Here is a 24,528-nt window from a genome sequence, read left to right on the forward strand (position 1 = left end):
ACACACACACACACACACACACACACATACATACACATACACACACACACACACACACACACACACACACACACACACACATGCGAGGGGGAGGGGCCGCGAGCCGTGACAGCAATTCTGTAGTCTGTGATGGATGCACACGCGAATAGGGAAACCACGTCAGAACTAACCATAATAGCCCCTACACCGAGACGGAGACGTTTAAATCAATCTATGAAATTAACTAACATAAAAGCCAGACACATATCAAGGAGCTGGTGCACACCAGTTACAATGTCAAGACTGCAAATCAGTGTCTCTAGGAATGAGAGGAAGAAATTTCAAAATTAGATATAAACAATACGTAAAAAGCTGTAAATATGAAAATATCCACTCTACATCCGCTGAATAGCTAATAAAGCACGAACATGAACCATCTAATGTGGAACAGGACTTGAAAATTGTTAGGGTGAGTAATCACAACAGAAAGCTCCATACATTACAGGGAAACGTTCACATACAGAGAGCTCTTGCAATGAACAAGAAAGTAATAAATGGCCAAGTAAATATAAGTAACAACTCATTCATCATGTTAGCTACAAAGACTCTGACAGAGATATGTAACAAACGAAGACAAAAAATACACACACACGACAAACAAAAGAATATTAAACAACTACAGAAACCACAACACAAACAAATAACAAACAAAAGGCACAAAGCGACAGTTGACAACACTGCATGGCGTAAAGAAATCAAATCAAAACACAGTAATCACTGGAAGCTTGCTGTTAAGTCGAAATATGTTCATAAAACGCCGTTAATCCTGGGTAAACAAACCACGTTACTTCATTTTCGTGGCGGCATACATGCACTAATAAGATCGCAACTCACAGGTCGAAGTAAATAGTAATTTTGTGATACAAAAAGAGACAGTCAGAGCTGCAATGAAAATGGAAATATGGATATACACGTTTATGGTCTCAACGTTCTTATGTACACACTTTATTTACTGCTATTTTGGACGGTTGGTTTACTTGGCAAACATTGGTTGGTTTGAGAATGGACGTAGCCCAAAACTGGTCACTGACTGAAAAACATCCATTTTAGTTGCATTTCTGCCTGTCTCTTTTTTATCACAGCCTAAAATGAGTTGCTGTCCTACTGTACCCAGCACGCTGGAGCTATGAAACTATTAATTTAATATGACGAAACTTGTGCGACGAAAGTTATTTCTCAGATAACAACAAAAGAATAACAAAAACTGCAATGTTGTAAAAAATCGGTAATTATATATAACACAAATTTATATACTAAAACAGGCCACTGAAGATGCCTTACAAATAAAAAGAAGCGAAATGCTTATAGCACAATAGAAACAGTCTTTCGTTTAGTTGCGTTAGATGAACCAAGAAACACAATTACTCTATTCATTTTTTATGGCGACAGTAATGCAGTCGTGTAGTTTTCGATTACGAATCAGCTTTTGTTTACAAGGCCCACAAGTCGCTGGAATTTTTCATGAACAATCGCACTATCGAGCCCTAGGTGACTTACTAATGTTCCTGATATATGACATACCAACGGTATCTTGACTCACGAATCGTCTGTTCCATAAACAACCCTATAGAAACAATAAGAACTGCATCGTGTGCACCGCGTCCTAATCTCATTGTAATGGCAGTTAAACCGACGGGGTGAATTTGGAGCCACCGAGACACATTACGCGGCCTGGATGGGAGTTTGATATATCGCTTCCCCAGACGTAAACAACGTGGCTGCGGCATTCCTTCAACATCCATCACGGCGCACCTGACAGCTACCAAATACGACGTCATAGAGGTTGACAGACAACCTTTTTGTCCCGTTCCCCGATTTCCCTCATCCATTATAACCACTTGAGCTACAATAGGGAGTAATATTCTTCTATATGACTTTTCTTCCTTTTTTCTCCTCGGTAAGAAAGTTTGCACCAATAGTCTGGTTACCCGTGAGAACATCGCACAGCAATGTGTAAGCGAACTGGCTGTCACATGGTAGGTATTCACATACTATTTACTAGGTATAGTTTTGGCGTAATGTTAGTTCACCAAACAGTATCGTGTTGCCCAACAGGTTATCACTATGATAATGTTACGACCAGTGCGTAATTACGGCATGTGACGTCGTTTTTCCCACAAATATCGTTAATGTTGTTCTTACACCGCAATAAAATTGCCTCATGCACACTATGAGTAGGCATACACTTGAAGTTATTACCCACAATTTAAAGGAAAACTAATATGTTATTTGAATAATCAGAGTTAATGTGGTCGTCTACTCTTACATTAACGGACGATTATTGTTGTTAAAGCTTACTATGAACCAGTCTGTGCAAAACACTCTGCTGCATTGTCGACATTTCGTGTAATTCCGGAGTACGTTCCACAGCACCAGACCCTTATTAAAGTTTACACATGTTATAGGGCGAATATAATGATGTAATTTGTAATACTAGATATTTTGATGTGAAACAGTTTATTTCACCACCAGTTTCGACTGTCTCAGGTCTCTCAGAAATACAACTACACGTCAGTCTCGTCGACATACTGGGAACATGTTCTAGTTACAATAATATATTTCCACACTAGTTTGTTAAATATATAAAACTTCTTAAATAAAATATCCATAGCACCAACAAGGGGTACAGACTGGGTCTTCCTGTGTTGTCATCGACGAATCGTCTTTACTTACGTAGTTCTTTTTGCTCCTGTGCTCAGTATTGGTGCTATGGATATTTTATTTAGCAAGTTTTATATACCTGACAAACCATTGTGTAGCTGTACTATTGTAATCAGAGCAAGTTCTCAGTACTTCAGGGAGACTCGTGTGAAGTTACGAGGGTTGGAATTTAAATAGTGGCAACCATTTATTCACAGCCTATACAATACAGTTACATGTTTACACCTGTTACCGTCCTTCAAAGTAGTCACCAACCTTGTGTAGAACTCGTTGCCAGCGATGTGGAAGGTGTTGTATACCGTTAGCAGAGCCTGTTCTGTTGATGGTGCGAATGGACCGGTCTACTGCCTGTCGAATATCTGGAACAGTTCTGAAGCGAATGCCACGAAATGGTTCCTTTATCTTAAGTCCTTGTGACGTTGATTAGATTCCAAAGATGAAGGAACCACTTCGTGGCATTCGCTTCAGAACTGTTCCAGATATTCGAGGTGACTACTTTGAAGAACAGTAACAGGTGCAATCAAGTAACTCTTTTGTATCGGTTGTGAATAAATAGTTGCCACCATTTAAGTTCCAACCCTCGTATATTTCTGGGAGATCTGAGAGTCTGAAGATGACAGCTAGTCTATTGTCGGAACTGGTCATGAAATAAGCGATATTAGCTCCAAATATAACAAATTCATCATCATCATCATCATTAGCGTTCTGCCGAAATGCAGGTTTTCACATGGCAGTTCTCCAGGCTGTCCGGTCTTCTGCGATCCTCTTCAGGTCTGCATAATTTCCTCTTCCCTTTATGTCGTCTATGACCTTGTATCTCCTTCTTCCTCTCAGTCTTCTCCCACAAACCAATCCTTCCAAAGCATCTAATAGTAAGCACTCCCTTCTCAGTGAATGTCCCAACCAGTTCTTTTTCTTTCTCTTACAACCTTCAGCAGACATCTTCTCTCACCAACCCTTTCCAATACTCTTTCATTACTCACTCTTTCCATCCAGCTTATTATCTCCATTCTCCTCCACATCCACATCTCAAATGCTTCTAACCTTTTTTTCATCCTCTCGTCTCAGTGTCCATGTTTCTGCCCCATATAGTGCCACACTACAGACAAAACATTTACCAAGCCTTTTCCTTAGTCCTTTATCTAATTTGCCACATAAGAGTCTCCTCTTTCTGTTGAATACCTCCTTTGCCATGGAAATTCGAGTTTTCGAGTCTTCAGTTATTGTGCTTCCGAGATACTTAAATTGACTTACTTGGCTAATGGTAGATTGTCCTATTTTATTTCACTGGACTCGCATTCGGGAGGACGACGGTTCAATCCCGTCTCCGGCCATCCTGATTTAGGTTTTCCGTGATTTCCCTAAATCGCTTCAGGCAAATGCCGGGATGGTTCCTTTGAAAGGGCACGGCCGATTTCCTTCCCCATCCTTCCCTCACCTGAGCTTGAGCTCCGTCTCTAATGACCTCGTTGTCGACGGGACGTTAAACACTAATCTCCTCCTCCTCCTATTTTAATATTGGACAGTCTGCCTCTTGTACTGATGACCACACTCTTTGTCCGCAGCTCGTGGTCGTGCGGTAGCGTTCTCGCTTCCCGCACCCGGGTTCCCGGGTTCGATTCCCGGCGGGGTCAGGGATTTTCTCTGCCTCGTGATGACTGGGTGTTGTGTGATGTCCTTAGGTTAGTTAGTTTTAAGTAGTTCTAAGTTTTAGGGGACTGATGACCATAGCTGTTAAGTCCCATAGTGCTCAGAGCCATTTGAACTTTTTGAACCATACTCTTTGTTTTTGCTGTGTTTATTTGCATCCCATATTCCACACAAGCTTCATTCAGATCTTTGAGCATGTTATTCACTGTCCGCTCACTTTCTGCCACTAATACCATGTCATCAGCAAATCTTATACATTCTATTCTCTTTCCACCAATACATATTCCTCTTTTCCCATCTAAACTTTTCGCAATAATCTCTTCAAGGTATACGTTAAACAACAGTGGGTAAAGGCAACAACCTTGTCTAACACCTCGTCCAATGCTGCTTCCTTCTGACATTTCATTTCCAATCCTTCTCCTTACTTTCTGGTGTAAATATAGATTCTGTATCAGTCGTCTCTCTCTCCAATCTACTCCTTTCCTCTTCAAGATATCAATCAGCTTGTTCCACTGAACTCTGTCAAAAGCCTTTTCTAAATCTATAAAGACAGCAAAGATTTCTCTACCATTTTCCATATATCTTTCCCCTATAGTTCTTAGCAGGCCAATAGCATCTCTTGTTCCTTTTCCTCTTCTAAATACGAACTGCTCCTCTGCAATCCCTCTATCTAACTTTGCCATATAACCTTCTATTCAACACTCTCAGCAAAACTTTAGCTGAATGAGAAATTGGACTGATGGTCCGGTGCTCTTCACATTTTTTAGTTTTTCTCTTTTTCTCTGTTGGTATCATAACTGCTGCAGCGAAGTCCTCAGACCATTCCCCTTTGTCATATATCTCATTAACAGAGGTAGACTATTTCTTTTCTTGCTTTGTTTCCCAGACTCTTCAATAGTTCTGCTGGCAAATCATCTATTCCACATGCCTTCCTATTCTTCATCTTCTTCAGCGCCTTTTCTACTTCTGCTTCCAAGATGGTAAAACCCTTTCCATCTTCTGGCATATATTGCTCCTCTTCAACCTTAATTTCGCTTTGCATTTCATCTCCCTTATACAGACATTCAATACATTCTTGCCATCTGTTAAAAACCTCATGTGGTTCTTCTGCTAAAGTACCATCCACTCTTTCTATTTCCATATTATTCCTCTTTCTTTTACGTTCAAGAACTATCTCACCAGCCAGTCTATACATCATTTCATACTTTCCTTCTCTCTCCATTTTCTCTATTTCGTCGCATTTCTGTTTCATCCATTTTTCTCTTGCTTCTTCAGTTTCTCTTCTTAATTCATTATTCAGTTTCCTGTACCTCTTTTTGCCTTCTTCAGTTTCTACACTTTTCCACTTTCTGCGCTCTTCCATCTTTTTCAACATGTTTTCTGTTATCCAATCTTTCCTGCTTTGGGATACTCTAATTCCTAGTTCTTCTTTGGCAGAGTCCATGAGTCCTTCCCTCATTTTTATCCACTTGTCATTAACACTTTCATCAACACTACCTCTTTGCCATTTTTCCATAAATCTGTTCTCAAATCTGATGCCTTTCCTACCTCTTTGAGTCTTTCTATGTTTAGTCTTTCCTTTGTTTTACCTCTCCAGACTTCACCTGTATTTCTCCCATCACTAGGTTGTGGTCTGAATTTATATCCGCTCCTGGATAAGCTTTAGCATTCTTCAAACAGTTCCTAAACCTTTTTTGTATCAGGATGTAGTCCAGCTGATATCTTTCCCTATTCAAATTTGATATCCATGTGTAACGTCTCCTTTTGTGGTGTTAAAATAATGTGTTACCCACTACTAATGAATTTTCTTTACAGAAACTAATTAGTCGTTCACCTCTTTCATTTCTTATTCCTAATCCAAATTTTCCTACTGTATCTTCATCTCTTCCTTCACACACCACTGCATTCCAGTCCCCCATGATGATAATGCAGGCATTTCTATTTTATTTCTCGCTGAGTTCTTGTATTTTCTCATAATATTCTTCCACTTCCTCATCTCTGTGCTGGCTGGTTGGCGTATATACCTGTATTAATACCAAATCTTTTGAACTACCATTCAGTCGTATCATCATCTGTCTTCCATCAATATATTGTACCTTCATTACCTTATTTTTCAACTTTTGCCCTAGAGTTTATAATCTCCACTTTCTATCTCCCCATTCTCTCCCCATCTCATTTCACACAAACCGAGGGCATCTAATCTGTTCCTTTTCATCTCCTGTTTTGCATTCTCTAGCTTTCCTGCTTGCAGACGTGTCCTCACATTCCATGTTCCAATCCGTATCTTTCCTCCCTTCACTGTCCCTTTCTTCCTTTCAAATATGTCTAATCTCAATGTGTTCCCCTCCCGGAGATCCGAATGAGGGGAAGTTTTATCTCCGGAATCTTTCACATGGAGAGACATACCATGCTTGGGAATGTAATGTGGTAGTTTCCCGTTACTTTCCACATAGGCAGCGGGATGCCCAGCCTGAAGTCAGCCGCTCACCATGAGTCGTAGCCGCCCCTCTGGGGTTCAGTCGCTACTTGCACTCTTTTTGTACCCAAAGAGAAAAGGTGCCTCTTCCGCCAGCTCCGCTGTACCGAAGCCCATCTTCTCCGCCTTCGCTGCTATTGAGGTCTTCACCGTATCCCTGGCAAGGGGCCCTCACAAGGTACTATCACCCGGGTCAGGTGAACCAAGGTTTTTTTTAACGAGGTGTTACTCCTCCCCCTCCTCCTTTCTCAACCAGGCTTGGGACCGGCTATGGAGGAGTTTATAACAAATTATAACTTACTAAAGTTAACTAAACACTCACTGAAGTCACTTTCCAGTAAATTTACAGTCTCCTCCGCCCGAACAGGCCATGAAGGCTCAACGGTACTGACCGGCCGCCGTGTCATCCTCACCGTAGGTGTCACTGGATGGTGATATGGAGGGGCATGTGTTGAGCACACCGCTCTCCCGACCGTATGTCAGTTTCCGAGACCGGAGCCGCTACTTCTCAATCAAGTAGCTCCTCAGTTTGCCTCACGAGGGCTGAGTGCACCCCACGTGCCAACAGCGCTCGGCAGACCGGATGGTCACCCATCCAAGTGCTATCCTAGCCCGAAAGCGCTTAACTTCGGTGATCTGACGGAGACCGATGTTACCACTGCGGCAAGGCCGTTAGCCCATTAATCCTCTTATCTCACACCATATTTAGGACGCTGGGCATGATTGCTGGTCGTTTAGTGTGTTCTGTTCCTCTATGCACTAAATTTCACCTTTCCACATTAATTTCGCTGCACGGCGCATGCAAGACAAAGAAAAATAGCACCAATTCTTGTTTCTATCTATAACAAATGCATACAAAACAGGCGTAACTACCTACCGTTCAAACATTTTACCGGTATGTGTGCTACAAGTGGTCACCTCATAATTGTTTCGGCTTCAACTAACCATTCGCACTGAGAGATCTCGATTCGAGGACAAAGAGGGTTGGCGATATGCCGAGATGTTGCGATCATTATGTATCTGCATGTAACAGCGATCTACTTATAATAAACAAAGAGTCCTTTCGACAAGCTTCCTGTTAGAAACACTCGTATTTAGAAATGAATGTCTCTCTAGAACGCATTTGTATACTCGTATGCATTTGAAAACTGCAATGTTATGGAAGCCTACAGACTGTAGCAAAAATCAACGAATTTTTTTCAAGCTGCGATAGCTCACACATATTCTTTTGAAACGTTGTTTGTGAATTACGTGTATGAATGAGTTGCCATGGTACACAACACACCGCTTGCGAGTTGTAGCTGCTGAGTGACAGGGTACGTACAATAGCCTGAAACCGTAAAACTGAATGAAAGTGATATTAAAACATGGAGATGCGTGTGTGCTACCGCTTATCAGGTTTACTTACGTGCATTTGTTTGCAGTCGATTTTCGAGTGTTAACGAAGCCAAAGACTACAGAAGAGATAATCGCTGAAGAACAACAGCACGTAATAGAAAAAATGACCATGTCTTCTAAATTTCATAATACCGGATGGTTGTAGTTAAATTGATGTTCATTAGTCGTAGTTCCAATTTCTGCCATCAGATGAAAATTTGGCGCTGTAAGCAGTCAGAAAAAGAAATTTTTCCACTTTTGACGTTAGTATACTGCTTGTCGCTTGGCGACGCATATTAATTTTTGTTGTGAAGTAACTAATGGTGTAATGGGTTAAAGAGGTTGAAGTCTGCCGTAAAAAACGCAATGGCTACTGAGAAGAGAGATCACGCCCTGCTGCTAAAATTTTTTCATCACAACGGCAGCAATAGCAGCTCTCTCTTGGGGGAATATCGCCGACGAAAACAACTACGAAGAGCATCCATGTCAATAAATGAGCTGAAGAATATGATCACGATGAAGAAATTGATGGATTAGGTAGTGCAGCAGAGAGAAGGAGGTGGCCCATTCCCATGGCAGTTGTTTATGAAATTACTGCAGCTACAGCCGACGGCGAAGCACATGCCTCATATTCTACGGCAAGTGCTCGAGTTGGGCCGGCCGTTGTGGCCGAGCGGTTCTAGGCGTTTCAGTCCGGAACCGCTGCTGCTGCTACGGTCGCAGGTTCGAATCCTGCCGCGGGCATAGGCGTGTGTGATGTCCTTAGGTTAGTTAGGTTTAAGTAGTTCTAAGTCTAGGGGACTGATGACCTCAGATGTTAAGTCCCATAGTGCTTAGACCCTTTTTTTTTTTTTTTTTTTTTTTTGCTCGAGTTGTGTCATGGGAGTTGTCTCACCCCTGTGAACAGTTTGTGAGTGTGTGGGTTTCATTTTGTCAAGTTGCGCAATGGATTGATCCAACAAGTACCCTTTGGCTCCTGCACAAAACAATTTCCACCTCACACTACTACAGAAGTCAAACAGACGCTCCTAATGTACCAACAAGAACTTCTTGAAAAACATTCAGCAACAAATATCTTCTGGAATCGTCCGATGTAAGGAAAAGACACAAAAATATTCTATATTCTTACGTAACTAGTGGAATACTTGGGTACTAGAGTATTGCTAGTTAGTGTAAGAGAAACATTAAACGAACGAAAACTATTATTTATTGGAAAGAAATTCTGAGAAATCAAGTGAAACTTTTTCTTATAAATTAATAAATTTCCGGGTTCTTTTCAGAACAGTAGATTGCCCATTATGGATAGGAATGCTATTATTTTACAAAGTATGGAAAGGTTTTTTCCTCCCTTTTCTTTAAGAATGTTATTTACTCGGCAGAAGGGCTGTGAGCCACGCCTAGACAACTTGAATAACTTTTCTAGGTACAGTCAAGGCTGTCGCATGATAAATGTAATGTACTATTAGGGAGGAAAAATGGGGCTCGCATACGCTGTAGCGCACAATACTATGAGCTGTGACGACTGCTGGCTGCGTCGTTCACCTATGACAAATAACACAGCTATCTCTTTCTATCTGGATTGACCTTCACCAATCAAACTCTCCCTATGCCTTGATGAAGTCAAGGACTACTATCTGCCCCTAGTCTAACTATTGGCGTGGTACACTGGTCGGATAACCAGTCCACCAAGATGCCACTAAATATTCGCACGCAGGCATTTACCTAGTACTCTGTCCATGTTCACACTGCACAATAAGTGTGGCGGCCAACACAGTGAACAATGCTTAGTCACGAACGATTCAATATAATCAGTCGGACTCGCCAACGATAGAGGTGCTCTCCCAGTGAAGTACTGAGGAGAGACTTTGTTCCTCGCTCTTTGCATACATGTACGAGCGCACTCGCTTTCGTTACGTGTTCCCGCTCCAAGAGCGACAACAGAATGGCCCCTTTTTCTAGAAAAGTTGCAAGGGTGTATTATTTGCTGTCTTCCCTCATTCCTCTGGCTCTTTGCATCAGAAAAATTCCGCCAATCAGCGTTGCTTTTTAAATGGGAGAATGTCGTTTCATTTAAGTCGACCAATGCGGAGATCTGTAGCGTCTCCATTAAGCGTATACTGTCCTCCTGTGAGAACTCCATAACTACATAGTTGGTCCGTCAAAACGCGTCTTCTGGGCGCTCCCATGCAATGTAGTGGAATTAGCTTTTAGGTCGAATATGGGGGTCGTTATCCCTTCCTCTGGCAAAAGCTGTCCTCTCTCTGAGCTGTCGCTCCGGCCGAAGTAAGTGTGTTGACTCACCCCTCTGAAGGGACAGGCCTCCCAGTGGGCTGGATGCCTCTTTAGAACGAAGATTCCTGTGGCCGCCATGTTGTGTACGCCAGCCTCGACTTTTTCAACCTCGGTGCGCACTTGCGATTTATTTATTAGATTTGCATATTGCTTACATGAATTTATACAAAATTGACTCTACCTCATCGAGTTTGGTTTCGAATGAAGCATCTTCATGTGCAGAATACGATTGTGAGGACGGAATATGTAAGAAGAAGTGAAGGTCAGGAGACCACGCCACCTTACAAGTTCAAAAGATTTTGCGGTTCATTTTACAATGGTATCCCTACAAGATTCACAATGTGCGCCAAATGAAGCCCCATACGGGCTACAACGCCATGGCTTTGCCCTTCGTCTCTTGGCACACCTGGAACTGGATGACATGTGGTCTGGTAATATTCTTTGGACAGACAAGGCCCATTTTACTCTGCACAGGGCCATCAATACACTGAACTGTCACTTATGGCGTTCTAGTAGGCCACATGTTGTACAGGAACATCCCCTGCACTTAGTTCATGTTACTGTGGCCTCGTTTCACAAGCTTTTCCATTCTCCATCTGTTATTGTTCAAGGAGATGAGGCCCCACGGGCCTGTAAGGCGAACAGTCACATCTGCACATTATAAGGAGCTCTTTGTGCAACATTAGATTCTAGCTCTGCAAGAACCCAACTGTGTCCAAGTCGCTATTTTGATGCAAGATCGAGCGACACCACATGTCGCTTGCAGTTGCAACATTTGCTTCGAGAAACTTAGGCAATTTAAAGATGTGTGGCCTTCCATATCCGCTGACTTAAAACCGTATTACTTGGGGTTGTGGAGATATTTGAAAGATCGCGTCATCAGGGATGTATCCGAATTGTTGTTGATCTGAAGGATAGCATACAGTGACACATTTCTCCTATTACACTGTATATACTGCGAGTGACTCTCGATCATTCCATGTTAGTGATACAAAGCGTTGCTGCATCAGTAAACTGTACTGAACACATGCTGTAACTTGTGACTGAAACCTGGTAGTCAGGGAAGGCAGGATTCAATTAAGATTGTGAACGGGGCCATAATCAGTTACTATTGATTCCCTTTTACAATTACAAACATTTATTTTTAAAACGTAATTCCAGGCTCAGCAATAAATAAAGATATCACACGTTATTAATGAAGGAATAAACAGCTGTGTAATTAATAGTGCTTTCAGTGTGTTACAATTTTCCAAATGAGCATGAGATACACACACAGCAGAAATGTTTTAAAAACAAGCCATTGCGATCCCAATTAGAATTATAAGGCAAGTAACTATAGTCACAGCTGAAGGCCTTTAACGCCAAGAACGGCAATTATAAAAAAATTTAATAAACATACTGTAAAACAGCAATGCAATAGCAATGGTTAATTTAAAAAGACAGGCAAGTGATCACCAAACAGGTGAGACAAAATGATGGTAAACTTGGTAGCACCATCATTTAAACCTGCTGTAGCGCCAAGAATGGCAGTTATATAAAAAATTTAGAAACATACAATAAAACAGCAAATACAATAATAAAACACCAGGGCCAGTCACAGACGCTGCACCAGGAATCTACCACTGAGTGTCAGGCAAAAAAACACTTTCGCGACCAATGAGATAAGCAGCCAAGAGTTGCATTCACTTCACAAGATGGTAGCTCAGACCTGTGGCAGTCTAACGAATGACTAATGATAATCTTGCTGAGGCTACCTGACGTCCATTGAACCAAATGCAAAGATGCAAAAATACGACAATGCCGGAACCGGCAGACTGCACTACACCCCCGGAATATTGTGCTTAGAGCGTCCGGAACGAGAAAGGAATCACTACCACCAGAGTAGAAGAATCACCGACCGGCCTACAATCAAGAAAGCTGTCAAAACTACACGCCTTACCGGGCACCAGTGCCAAGGCGAGGAAACGTACACTGCCGTTACATACACTAACCTCCAGGGCAGGTAACTGGGGCGTTAGCGGCCACGAGGCAGGAAAAATACCGCTCGTTGAACTTAACAAATTGTAATAAGCTGAACGTAGTAAATAGTAACAAGAAGTCGAGGGAAGCTAATCACATCCGCCTTCCCCGAGCACTCCACTCGCTGCTCTTCGCCTCAGCGACACTGCTAGCAGAAACACGACCCAAGTCATTGGAGAATCACGAGATGTCGCAGAGGTGGATGTTTCTCTACTTGAATTGAAATGCACCCATCTTAAAGCCTGCAGGATCCGGTTTGCGACGAGGTCGTGCACCCTCGTGACCACAGCCCTTCCATCTGGCAGTCCATGTACGCCGCCAGCGGTCCCAGCGTGGTCCCGCACTGCGCGGACCTGGCTCCTCCTGAGTCCCCAAACGAACCACCACACTCACACGACACGGAAAAACAACCACGTCACCCCAAAGATAGGATAACAGTTACTACATATCGATAACCACCGCTGCTGCCACTAGCGGACAGGAAATGCTTGCGAAACGAGTGGCGCCAGTCAAGACGAGGAGAAGAAAAACAACTGCAACCATGCCAACTAAAGTATACGGCCTGGCCTCCAACAGCGGGCGGAAACCTACAAACAGCACCAACGCGAGCCGCAGCACGGCTCGATGACCATATCCTAATAAACGTATCAGAACCACCAGTATCAAGTGTCTGATCGTTCTTCTAGTTTTCCTGCACTGACACCATTTTCTGACTGATTACGTGTACCCATTACTCTTTCAGAATACCCCGTGAGGGCACTGGTTAATGAATATAACTGGTACATTTCAGCGTCCTGCGATATACGCATCAGCTCTCGGAACATCATCAGTTTAAGTGTAACCACCCAGTTCTCGGTCAGAAGTTAAAAATTTCATTGTGACATGGGTGTGGATTATGTGATCCTTGCCATTTTTCACACTGGGCTACTATAGTGCGGACACACACACAAAATGATACAGCATGCCTACATGTTGCCGTAACCTTTTAAAATGTGCATGCTGTTCCACACAACTGTATTTTAACACTTCCTCGAACCTCTTCATTTGTCAGATCTGACATACACTGACGTGACAGAAATCATAGGAGACCTCCTAATACCGCATAGCGCCTCCTGGTGCACGGCGTAGTGCAGCAACTCGGCATAGACTCAAGTCGTTGGAAGTCCTCTGTAGAAATACTGAGCCATGCTGCATCTACGGATGCCCATAACTGCGACCGTGTTGCCATTGCAGGGTTTTGTGCACGAACAGACTTCATGGTTAAATTCCCACAAATGTTCGATTCGATTCATGTCGGGTGATATGAGTGACCAAACCATTCCCTCGAATTGTTCAGTATGTTCCTCAAACCAATCGGGAACAATTGTGGCCCAGTGACATGGCGCATTGTCGTCCCTAAAAATTCCATCATTCTTTGGGGATATAACGTCTACGAATAGCTGCATACGGTCTCCAGGTATCCGAATATACAGAGGACCCAGTCCATTCCATGTAAATACAGTGCGAATCATTATAGAGCCACCACCAGCTTGCTCAGCGCCTTGTTGACAACGTGAGGGAGTCTGCACCACGTCCCAAAACTACCGTCAGCTCTTACCACCTGAAATCGTGTCTCATGCGATCAGCCCACCATTTTGCAGTCGTCTATAGCGCGATCGATATGGTCACAAGCCAGGGAGAGGCGATGCAGGCGACGTTCTCCTGTTACTTAAAGGCTGTCGCGTAGTTCGTCTGTTGTCATAGTCCCTCAAGTCTAATTTCGCCGCTCTGTACTAATGGATAGGTTCGTCTTACGTCCCACATTGATTTCTGCGACCATTACATGCAGTGCTGCTTGTCTGTTAGCACTGACAACTCTACGCAAGCGCTGCTGCTCTCAGTCGTTATGTGAACGCCGCCGGCCACTGCGTTTATAAAATGACCTTTTTTTAATAATACGAATATTTATATATGTGTTTGGAGAGAGAGAGAGGGATTCATTTGTGATTGAGATTTTTACTTTAAGTCGCAACTGGTATCTGAATTTTGATTGCAGCCTCCTTGAATGATCAGCTTCTGCACCAGTTGGTGACGTATTGCAATTTGGAGGAAGTTATTGTTCTTTAAGGTTTAAAATAAGACACTGTCAGTTACTTGGCCGTCTTGTGGATAGCTTTGAGCCCACGTTTACGTAGCTTTTCATACCTAAGGGACCACTGTTGTAAGTAAATAAGATTAAACAGCAATCTGCTTATCTTGAGAAAAGGAGATTGCCTAGCACACAAACTTCCTTCAAACTACATGTCCTGCTACATCAAAATTGGTCAGTGGAGTTCAGCACCATAGTAATATACAAGAACATAATCCAGTCACTGTAATTAAGAAATTATGAGAGGTTGTTACTTATTGAATGAAAACTATAGAGAACGCATTTCTTTCCCTGTATTTTAGTGAACTTTGTACACTTACAATTCTATCGACTGATAGACGGCGACGACAATGAAGTTCACCTCCTTTTCCAAAAACAAGCTATTTCTATTCTTCACTTCCAGAGAATTTGTATACATAAATGTTTGGCAACTCTTACGCATACTTTACTCGGTTTTATCACTAAAATATCAATTTTCATGAAATGTAACGATACGTTCTGAGCGACGGCCTAGCAACATGTCCTCTTTCCACAAGATACAGATTAACAGTTCTTTTTTTTAAAAAAATAAATCGTCTTTTTTTTTACAGTCCATACTCAAAGATTCACACCTACTGTCGTTGCTGGGATTGCGCGCTAAAGAGTTTGTTGCTGTCCAGCTGCGCTTCACTTCACTTCAAGTACTTTTTGGATCACATTTACGGCATTTACATACATTACTGAGCTTCTCAGAATAAAATCAGACACAAATTAGTTTAAGAAAGGGGGGGCAATGAGGTTCACATAACATCGCACGTTGTTCATAGTGAGAGCCGCGCGGTCTGTAGCGTCTCCTCACGGTCCGCGGGGCTCCCTCCGTCGGAGGTTCGAGTCCTCCCTCGGGCATGGGTGTGTGTGCTGTTCTTGACGGAAGTTAGTTTAAGATAGATTAAGTATTGTGTAAGCTTAGGGACAGATGGCCTCAGCACTTGGTCCCATAAGACCTTACCACAAATTTGCAAAAAATTTCATGGTGAGAGGTGATGCTTGAAATGTAGTATTCTCGGCACACTCTTCTCACTGTCGATCTCGGAATACTGAACTCCGTAACGGTTTCCGAAATGCAATGTTCCATGCGTCTAGCTTCAACTACCGTTCGGCGTTCAAAGTCTGTTACTTGCTGTCGTGCGGCCGTAATCACGTCGGAATCGTTTTCACACGAATCACGTGAGTACAAATGAGAGCTCCGCTAATGCACTGCTCTTTCAGACCTTGTGTACTCGACACTACAGCCATCTCTATATGTGCATATCCCATGACTTTCGTCACTTGAGTGTATTTTCACTAGTACTCTATGCATACAATTTTCAACATCCTCGTGTAGCATCACATTTCCATTAGTTCTAGTCTTTAGTTGTCTGGGTTAGCAAAGTCCATATTTCACTTTCTCAGATTATTGGTCCCAATTGTTAATTTCATGTTATTGCTTCATTTAGAGGAGAAAGTGCTGCACATTTATTCAGTTTTCAGGTATACTAAATCAAGGTTTGTGTGCCGTTAGGAGCGGCGGTCGATAAAACGAATTCAACAACCACTCCTTTTATGTCGAAATATACAATCCCGGATAATCTGAAGTTTCTAGCTGTTACTTGCTGCGGCCCTAAAATTTATGAATAATGCTTTACAAAAGAAAATCGAATTTCGCTTAGTTGCAGCTTTAACACGGATCTATACTGAGTGTCATAATAGTTCGGTTGTCGCTCATCAGTCATTCCGGTGACGCGTTAGCGCACATAGTCTCCCAGCAAGCGATGTTCCTGTTCTAGAGCGGACTGCTGCTTGCACTCGGAAGGCGTCCCGCTAAGAATGCGCCAAAGACTAATTAGCGCCATCGTCGCGCATAGGAAGCCGTACTTACTTCCACAAAGTTCTGATAAGTTCTTCATCAATAGAGAATCAGGATATTTCCAGTAATAAATCCTTTAGCCTCCTCTTAAAACTAATAGCTAAAATTATTGCAGTTGGCAGTACGTTGCTGAAACGATGCATTCCTGAATAATGGACAACTTACTGAACTAAAGCAAGTGATTTTCGAGTCTCTGCACAGATTGTTTCTATTCCTAATGATGATTCCGTGGACAGAGCTGTGAGTTTTAAATGTAGATCAATTATGAAGAAAATTCTACTAACAATTAAATACACTGACGCCTAAAAATTGCAAAACCAAAAAATAATTAATGTAGAGTGATGAAATTTATGGAATAAATTTTCGTATATAACATATTTAAGTGATTAACAATGCAATATCACAGATTAATGTGACCCCGTGTAAGTCATTGCAAATATGAACTGCTGGTTCACTAATAAGTGGTGTACCGCCAGAATGTTGAATGCAAGCATGCAAACGTGCATGCATTTTCTTGTAAAGGTGCCGGATGTCAGTTTGTGGGATGGAGTTCTATGCCTGTTGAACTTGGCCGGGCAATACAGGGATGGTTAATGCTGGCTGCGGATGACCCTTGAGTTGTCGTCCTATGATGTCCCATATGTGCTCGATTGGAGACAGATCTGGTGATAGAGCAGACAAAAATAACAGTAGAATAGAGTTGGGGTTATAAGGACACATTTGATATCAAATTGATATGCAAGTTAATTAAATTGATCAATCAATCAGCCCCCACCGCCCACCCCTACCCCGTCCTTGCCCCTGACCACGCCCACCCCTACCCCTGGATGACGTCACGTGTTTTTCTCAGACTGCACCTGGGCCTCTCCCCCCTCCCCCCCCGCCCCCCTCTCCATCCCTCCTTCCCCAACCTACCCTAATGGCGGGAATTTAGAATTTTGGCGGGAATTTATCTGTCCCAAGGCTGTGCCAACATTCCACGCCACCCTCCACCCGGGAATTGGCGGGAAATTACAATTGGCGGTGCCATTTTCGGGATTCAAACCCTGGTGCTCCTGGGCAGAAAGCCAAAGTGCACCCCCCCCCCCAACACAATTAAACCACCAGAGGCATTTGGCATTGACGGGAAATTAAAAATGGCGGCGCCCTTTCTGGGACTCGAAGCCTGATTTTACTGGATGGAAAGCCCAAGTGGACACCCCCCCCCCCCACCACCACCACCACCAACACATGGAAACGGTTCAGATGCTGGAGAGGAAGTTTAGGTTAATGTACTTTATTTATTTTGGTCAAGAAACTGACACAAAGATCGGTCCTAGTTGCGTAATTAATCACAAAGATCGAGCCTAATTACACAACCATATGAATAGCGCGACAAAAGGATGGCATAAAATCGCAATGCAACTCAAAAACTGACGATGCCGTACAACTGGTGTTATGCTGTTGGAAAAATTTTGTAATACCACTCGAAACTAGTGACAGACACACTCAAACTTTACCCTAAAGTTACCGTCTGGTGGGAAAAAGGCAGAGCTGTAATGTACTACATTTATTCTTTTTGGTGGGAAATATGTTCAACTGACGAGATGCTGGTGTTGTACAGAGAGGATTTTAAAAAGTGTATTACCTGTAGCCGCTGTCCTGCACCCGTCCAAGAGCACAAGATGTCTCCAGATGCGCGAATTTTGAGAAGGTTAGCACCCCTTATCAGTGTTTAGTAGATATGAAAGTGTTGTGATGATACAATAGACGGTTAAGAACAAGAAACGGGTAGTTTTTATGCGTGATGGAGCTCCAGATAGACGGAGTTTGTTGCATTTTACGTAAATCAACTGCGCTATCAATTCGAAAGTATTGTTCCAGTGTGTGGGGTCTTTACCAAGGAGGTACTGGTAAGAGAGAAACACATGCTCTCCTAAGAATACAAGGTTCTGCACTTAAAACACACTATAATGTTGTATCGGTGCGGCATCTGATGTATTAGTCGTATGGAATGCAACGCTATTACTATCCCAATGTAAGAAATATAGTTCCAGAGCAGGACATTCTCCTTGCAGGTTCTCTACGATAAACTATGGTGATAAACTGTAAAATGAAAAACTAGTCCCTTAAAACATTGATTCCTTGTGATAAAAGTACAATGTAACTTTCCAGAGTTGTATAGCCCCCACTGTTCACACCTGACCAAAGTTCAGAATTATATTATGCTCCCATCAGTCCCATGTAAAACATCGTTAGTAATGGAGAATGCCTCTTACAAAGAAAACGACAACGCATAGCACCGGTGTTTGACATGTAAAATTACTCGTCATGCTGCCACTAACTCCGTAAACAGGACATCTGCCAAGCAGATGTATATAAGGGGACTGTAGTACCTCAGAAACAGCTGTCGCTAACTTAAAATCACTGTAGTTATGAAACTGAATACTCGATTTTAAGCCCAAGGTGCGGCAGGGGAATGGAATACATTGCATAACTCTTCGTTCGCCTAGAGGAATGTGTCGAAACGGGATGGAAGTCCTCTGATGACCGAGAGGTTTGCTGTTAATGATCGCAAGTAAACAGTGCTCTAAGTCACACACAAAACACGCAGTTGTATGCGAGTCGAACCTTGGTTACGTCACGACAGAACAACGGAAAAAATGAGCAAATGACCAGCAGCAACATGCCCCTCTCTCTCTAGAAGGTATCATCAGTCTACCATTAAATCATACCTCTTTACAGCTCCCCTCAATCGATCACTCCATCCACTCCCTGCCACCCCTTAACGCACATGCAAGTAAGTTTATAGGCAGATGTTTCTCTTTTTTCCTGTAAAGTATTAAAGACAATAGGCAACTCGTGCTTATCACTATTACCTCAATAGACATACAATGGAAAGTTATCTCGACGGAAACTTAAAAGACTGTTTCCCCGGTTCCAAGTGCTTCCCTCAGCGTTTTCTCGTATTGCTCATGCTGTCTTGCACTCGTTCCCTTGTAGCATAAGAAATGTTCTGCACTAATCAAAAGACATGTAAGTACTCCCTGAATTTCCCCGCATTTCGGTGTATTTTCCCTCAATTCATACGTATTTTCCGACATTTTATCGATTTTATGTCACTTCTATCCATGCCATCACTTCTCGTTCCGTGTTCTAAAATTGCTTGTAAATGTAGCACAGTTGCCAACACCTAGCGCAAAAGCACTATTTTCTGGTCGGGTGGAGTAGTATAACACTGTACTCTAATGCATCCAGTTTTATTTGCGCTACCTCACACGTGTTGTGAACAGCACCGACCGGCGATGGTCAACACCGCAAATGTAATCATGTACATGACTGCAAAATGAAGGAACAATGCTTTTCGAAATGGACCACCAGGACATCCGCTACCTTGTCGATGAGGAAGATGAGATTAACCTTCGAATAGCTGTTGGAAGTGCTCTACAATACCGCAAACTCTTCCAGTTTCCATATGTTTTATTTCTACAAGCCTGTGTTGTGGTAGCTGTACAGTTTATACCATGTGTTTTTCATCTTTCTGTGAGAGCCAGAGGATCGAAATGTGTTAATGTCAGTTTAGCAGCAGCTGAAATCGTAGAAAAAACGAAGCGTATGGCTGTGTACACTGAGTGGGTGTGTTACAACCTAAAAAACAATATATTAAACTGCTTATGAAGGAACAATACGGGATCCCTCTTGTGTGATTGATAGTCTGTTGGATTTGGTCATCCTGCAGTGCAGGCGATGAAACTGTACAACTGTCTGTCCAAGCGACTTCGAACACGAGCAAGATGCAGAGGGACTGTCTAAAAAACAGTGCTGCAGTGTTGTTGCAGCAGATAGGTTCGAAAAAGGGGACACGTTTCGAGATATGAGAGTGGCACGAATATGATTCACCAGTGGCTTTAATCATTAAAATACGTCTTTACAGGATCCAATACAAGTACTTGTAAGACTGCACAGAGTTGATTCGAAATGGCAGACAGTATTTCCACACGAAAGCGTAACGCTATCAGCGACTCTTGTGTGTGCCTGTAGACTCAAATGGTTCAATGGCTCTGAGCACTATGCGACTTAACTTCTGAGGTCATCAATTGCCTAGAACTTAGAACTAATTAACCTTAACTAACCTAAGGACATCACACACATTCATGCCCGAGGCAGAATTCGAACCTGCGACCGTAGCGGTCCCTCGGTTCCAGACTCTAGCGCCTAGAACCGCACGGCCACTCCGGCCGGCCCGTAGACTCAAGACTGCTTTGTATGCAGGGGAACGGTAACATAGACGCAACGATCGTGTTTCTAACAGTGCAGTCCTTATGCGAAATGTATGGTGTGGGCTGTAGAATCCCTCTGCGGTCAGTTTCAAATGTCGGTTCTCAATATTGCTCCTCGAAAAGAACATCGTTTTCCCTCCACCGAATAGCATTTGACCTACCTGGTGAGTGTAATACGACCATTGAAAAAAAAAATTAATCGCCATGCAGACCTATCAAATTGATATCAATGACTTGCCACCTGGCCGGTGGAAGAGATGGCTAGGGCACCACAGAAAGATTCTTGACTGGTGTTTCTTTTTTTCGTGGCGGTATCGTTTAACGAAATTTCAATCTCTCACCTACACAGGGCAAGACAGGCTCTCACGATTGTTTCGTAAATGCTAGTATGACAGAGCATCGCATTGGTAAAATGGGACCTGTCATAGTGTACAAAACAGCTACATCCTCTTGAATTATAGCTTCTCGCTGTGGAACATAAACTGAATGTGTTTATTTCCGACATGTAAGCCAACGGAATGAAAGATAGACACTGAACGTGAGAGACGCTCTCAGGTCAAGTAATTTGTTCAAGAAGCTGAAAGAAATTGCTCAATATAAATGTTTTTTCTTCGGAGTTTTTTCTTTACTCCGATGATGGTTTCAAGATAACAAGGACATTCTGTGCAGATTGGTAATTTTCGCAGCAAAATATTTGAATTTTTTTCCTGATTTTACACATGGTGGACATGTCTCTGTTGGTCATTTGTGATCGGTGGCGGTGCACTTAGCTGGACGTCACAAAATAATGAGATGCAAATCGTATCTTGCATTTGAACATAAAAACTATACCAATTTTGATCATAAAACTAAAAGAAAATGGACTTTGCCTATTTTCGTGGAAAGAGGACATTTATTACCATCACGATTATATACACATTTTTTTAATAGTTGCTTTACTATAGGAGTCGTATTGATGTTCAATAGTCTAGCGCAGAATGGCGGGCTGCTGTGGGCGATTTCATTAGGAGACCGCGGCTCTCCCTCGGTCGGGGTGGCAGTCATTTATCACAGTTTCGTTGTGAGGGATGCCAGCGTCACACTTTGTACTGAAGGCACTGCGGTGTGAGGCTGCGCTGGCTTGAGGCGAAAGGGGCTTCCTGTTTCCCAAGCAGGCAACTTTGGAAAAACCATCTGGAGTGTTCTCCGGATGGGCGGGATCGTGCTACTAAATTTCCCTTTTGTGTTGTCTAGGACCATCGCCTCAATGCATGCCGCATAAGCGAGCGACCACAGAGGGTTGCGGAATGCCTGGTGCGGCCAGCGACCATAGAGAGGTATAGTGGGGCTGCGAGACGCACTGCAGAGCATCAAGAGGTTTGAAGAAGCATGTGTCCTTCCCATGGATGGAGAGAGTCAGGGGGGAGGGGAGGCGTGAGGAGAGGTGAGAGGGCCTCGGTTTTCAGCAGTTTGTGATTTACATCATGGAGAATGCTAACTACTGGCCCCTTTGCAGTCTTTTCCCTAGTACATTTGCTGCATTACGATGTCTTCATTACGAGTGCTGTTTCTCTTTCACGACATTTTCGAAGTGTAATTTGAACTGTGATGCATTTTTTCCATCAGTTGTGATAGCGCGTATTGACTTCAATTACCTGGGCTGCAGGATGGTTTTCGAGTAGGCATCTGTAGCGAACTCTGAGGTCAAACAGCAATAGATACTGTATGCTTACAGGTAATACACTTTTTAGACTCCTCTCTGTCCAACACCAGCATCTCGACAGTTGAACATATTTTCCTCCAAAAAGAATAAAGATAGTACCTTAAACCCCTGCCTTTTTTCCTGCCAGCTTGAAGGTGCAGGGTAAAGTCTGAGTGTCTCTGTCACTAGTTTCGAATGGTATTGCGAATTTTTCCCCAAGAGGATAACATCAATTGTATGGCGTCATCAGTTTTTGAGCTGCATCGCGATTTTATGCTGTCTTTGTGTATGCATATGCTTGTATAATTATGCCCAAACTTTTTGATTAATTACGTAACTAGGACTGATCGTTGCATCAGTTCCCCGACCAAAAAAAATAAAGTGTGCTAACCTAACCTTCCTCTCCTGCATCTGGACAGTATCCATGGGTTTGTGGGGGGGGTGGGGGGGGGGGGAGTGCACTTGGGCTTTCCATCCAGTAGAATCAGAGTCAGAGTCCCGAAAAGGGCACCAACGTTTTTAATTTCCTGTCAATGACAAACGCGGTCGCGCGGTTCCAGACTGAAGCGCCAAGAACCGCTCGGCCACACCGAGCGGCGACGGTTGCAGTGCCAGGAATGTGTGGGAGCTCGCGTGCCAGAGTTTGGGCGGCAGACGGGCGACGCCAGGCGACGTAGGCGGCAGCGGCGGCTTCCGGCGGCGCTCGTGTCGGGCAAGACAAGGAGGCAGGGCGCGAGGCGCGTGCCGCACGCCGCACGCTCGCCCACGCACCTGGCGGGGGCCGTCTGGAGCGAGCGCCTCGTCCGTGTCGTTACTCCCTCTGCACAAAGGCTGCTGCGCGCCCTGGTGCGCTGTGTGACGTCACCTATCCCTGACCAGGAGAGGTCCCCAGCGGTGCGATCGACTTTTGTCAAACTATCTGCACGGTGACGCAGCTGAAAATCCCGGGTATCACACACTGGTGGGCCCTCGTTTGCGAGCAACTGACGAAACAAACAAAAAAAAAAACAGTTTTTTGTGTGGTACTCAATAGCGTTGAAAAAGTTGATTTACATAGTCTGGCTGCGTGGTCTTATGGAATGCCGACACTGTAGCTCAGCGTGTTCGGTGAGAGGGTTAGCTGCCCTCTGCAACAAAAAAACTCAGTGAATGGGTCAACGATGAACTTGAACCGGTGCCTTGGGACGTCCATCCCGAACTAATGCAACGAACAGCTTCACTTGTAGGAGGTTGTGGATTCGAATCTCATAAGATGGAGTAAGCTTTTTACTTTTCTTTTGTATCTTTATCGAAACTACCTCGATCATTATTTTTATTCAGTTACTATTTCTTTGTCACTTCATTTTAATCACAGTACTAACTTTTTCATTTCTTTATTATTTCCTTACATCATTCCATTGCCAGTCGGAATTTTTGTGAATGTGAATTTAATTATATTTATCTATTATTCTATTCAATTATTTGAAAATTGCGATCAATCATTTAAAAAACAAAAGATGAAATGTTCTATTTATAATTGTACAATGGTGTGAAACGTGTAGCCGAGCGGTTGTAGGAGCTTCAGTCCGGAACGCGCTGCTGCTACGGTCGCAGGTTCGAATCCTGCCTCGGGCAGGTGGATGTGTGTGATGTCCTTAGGTTAGTTAGGTTTAAGTAGTTCTAAGCTCTAGGGGACTGATGACCTCAAATGTTGAGTCCCATAGTGCTTGGAGCCATTTGAACCATTTGAAACGTGTATTTTTGTTTCCAGATGGGCAATTTTTTCCACCGAATCGTCACACGGAGATTTAAAATATAACCTAAATACCTATTGCTCTACGGACAAAATAACACAGATGAAAATTTGCATGAAAGACGGGTTTAGAAGTAAAACGAAATTCAAGCAAAATGAGAAATCGATATAATGAGTGCAATAATGTGGACGACAAAACCGGTTGATTAAACTAAAGAAAGTAAACCGAAATTAATATATAAAATTAATTAAAAAGGTATGAACAAAGATTTCAAGTTGAGAATGAATGATAGAAAGAAAAATGAAAGGCAGTGAAGGAGTTGATATTT

Source organism: Schistocerca nitens, chromosome 2 (assembly GCF_023898315.1).
Source record: "Schistocerca nitens isolate TAMUIC-IGC-003100 chromosome 2, iqSchNite1.1, whole genome shotgun sequence".
NCBI classification, from domain to species: domain Eukaryota; kingdom Metazoa; phylum Arthropoda; class Insecta; order Orthoptera; family Acrididae; genus Schistocerca; species Schistocerca nitens.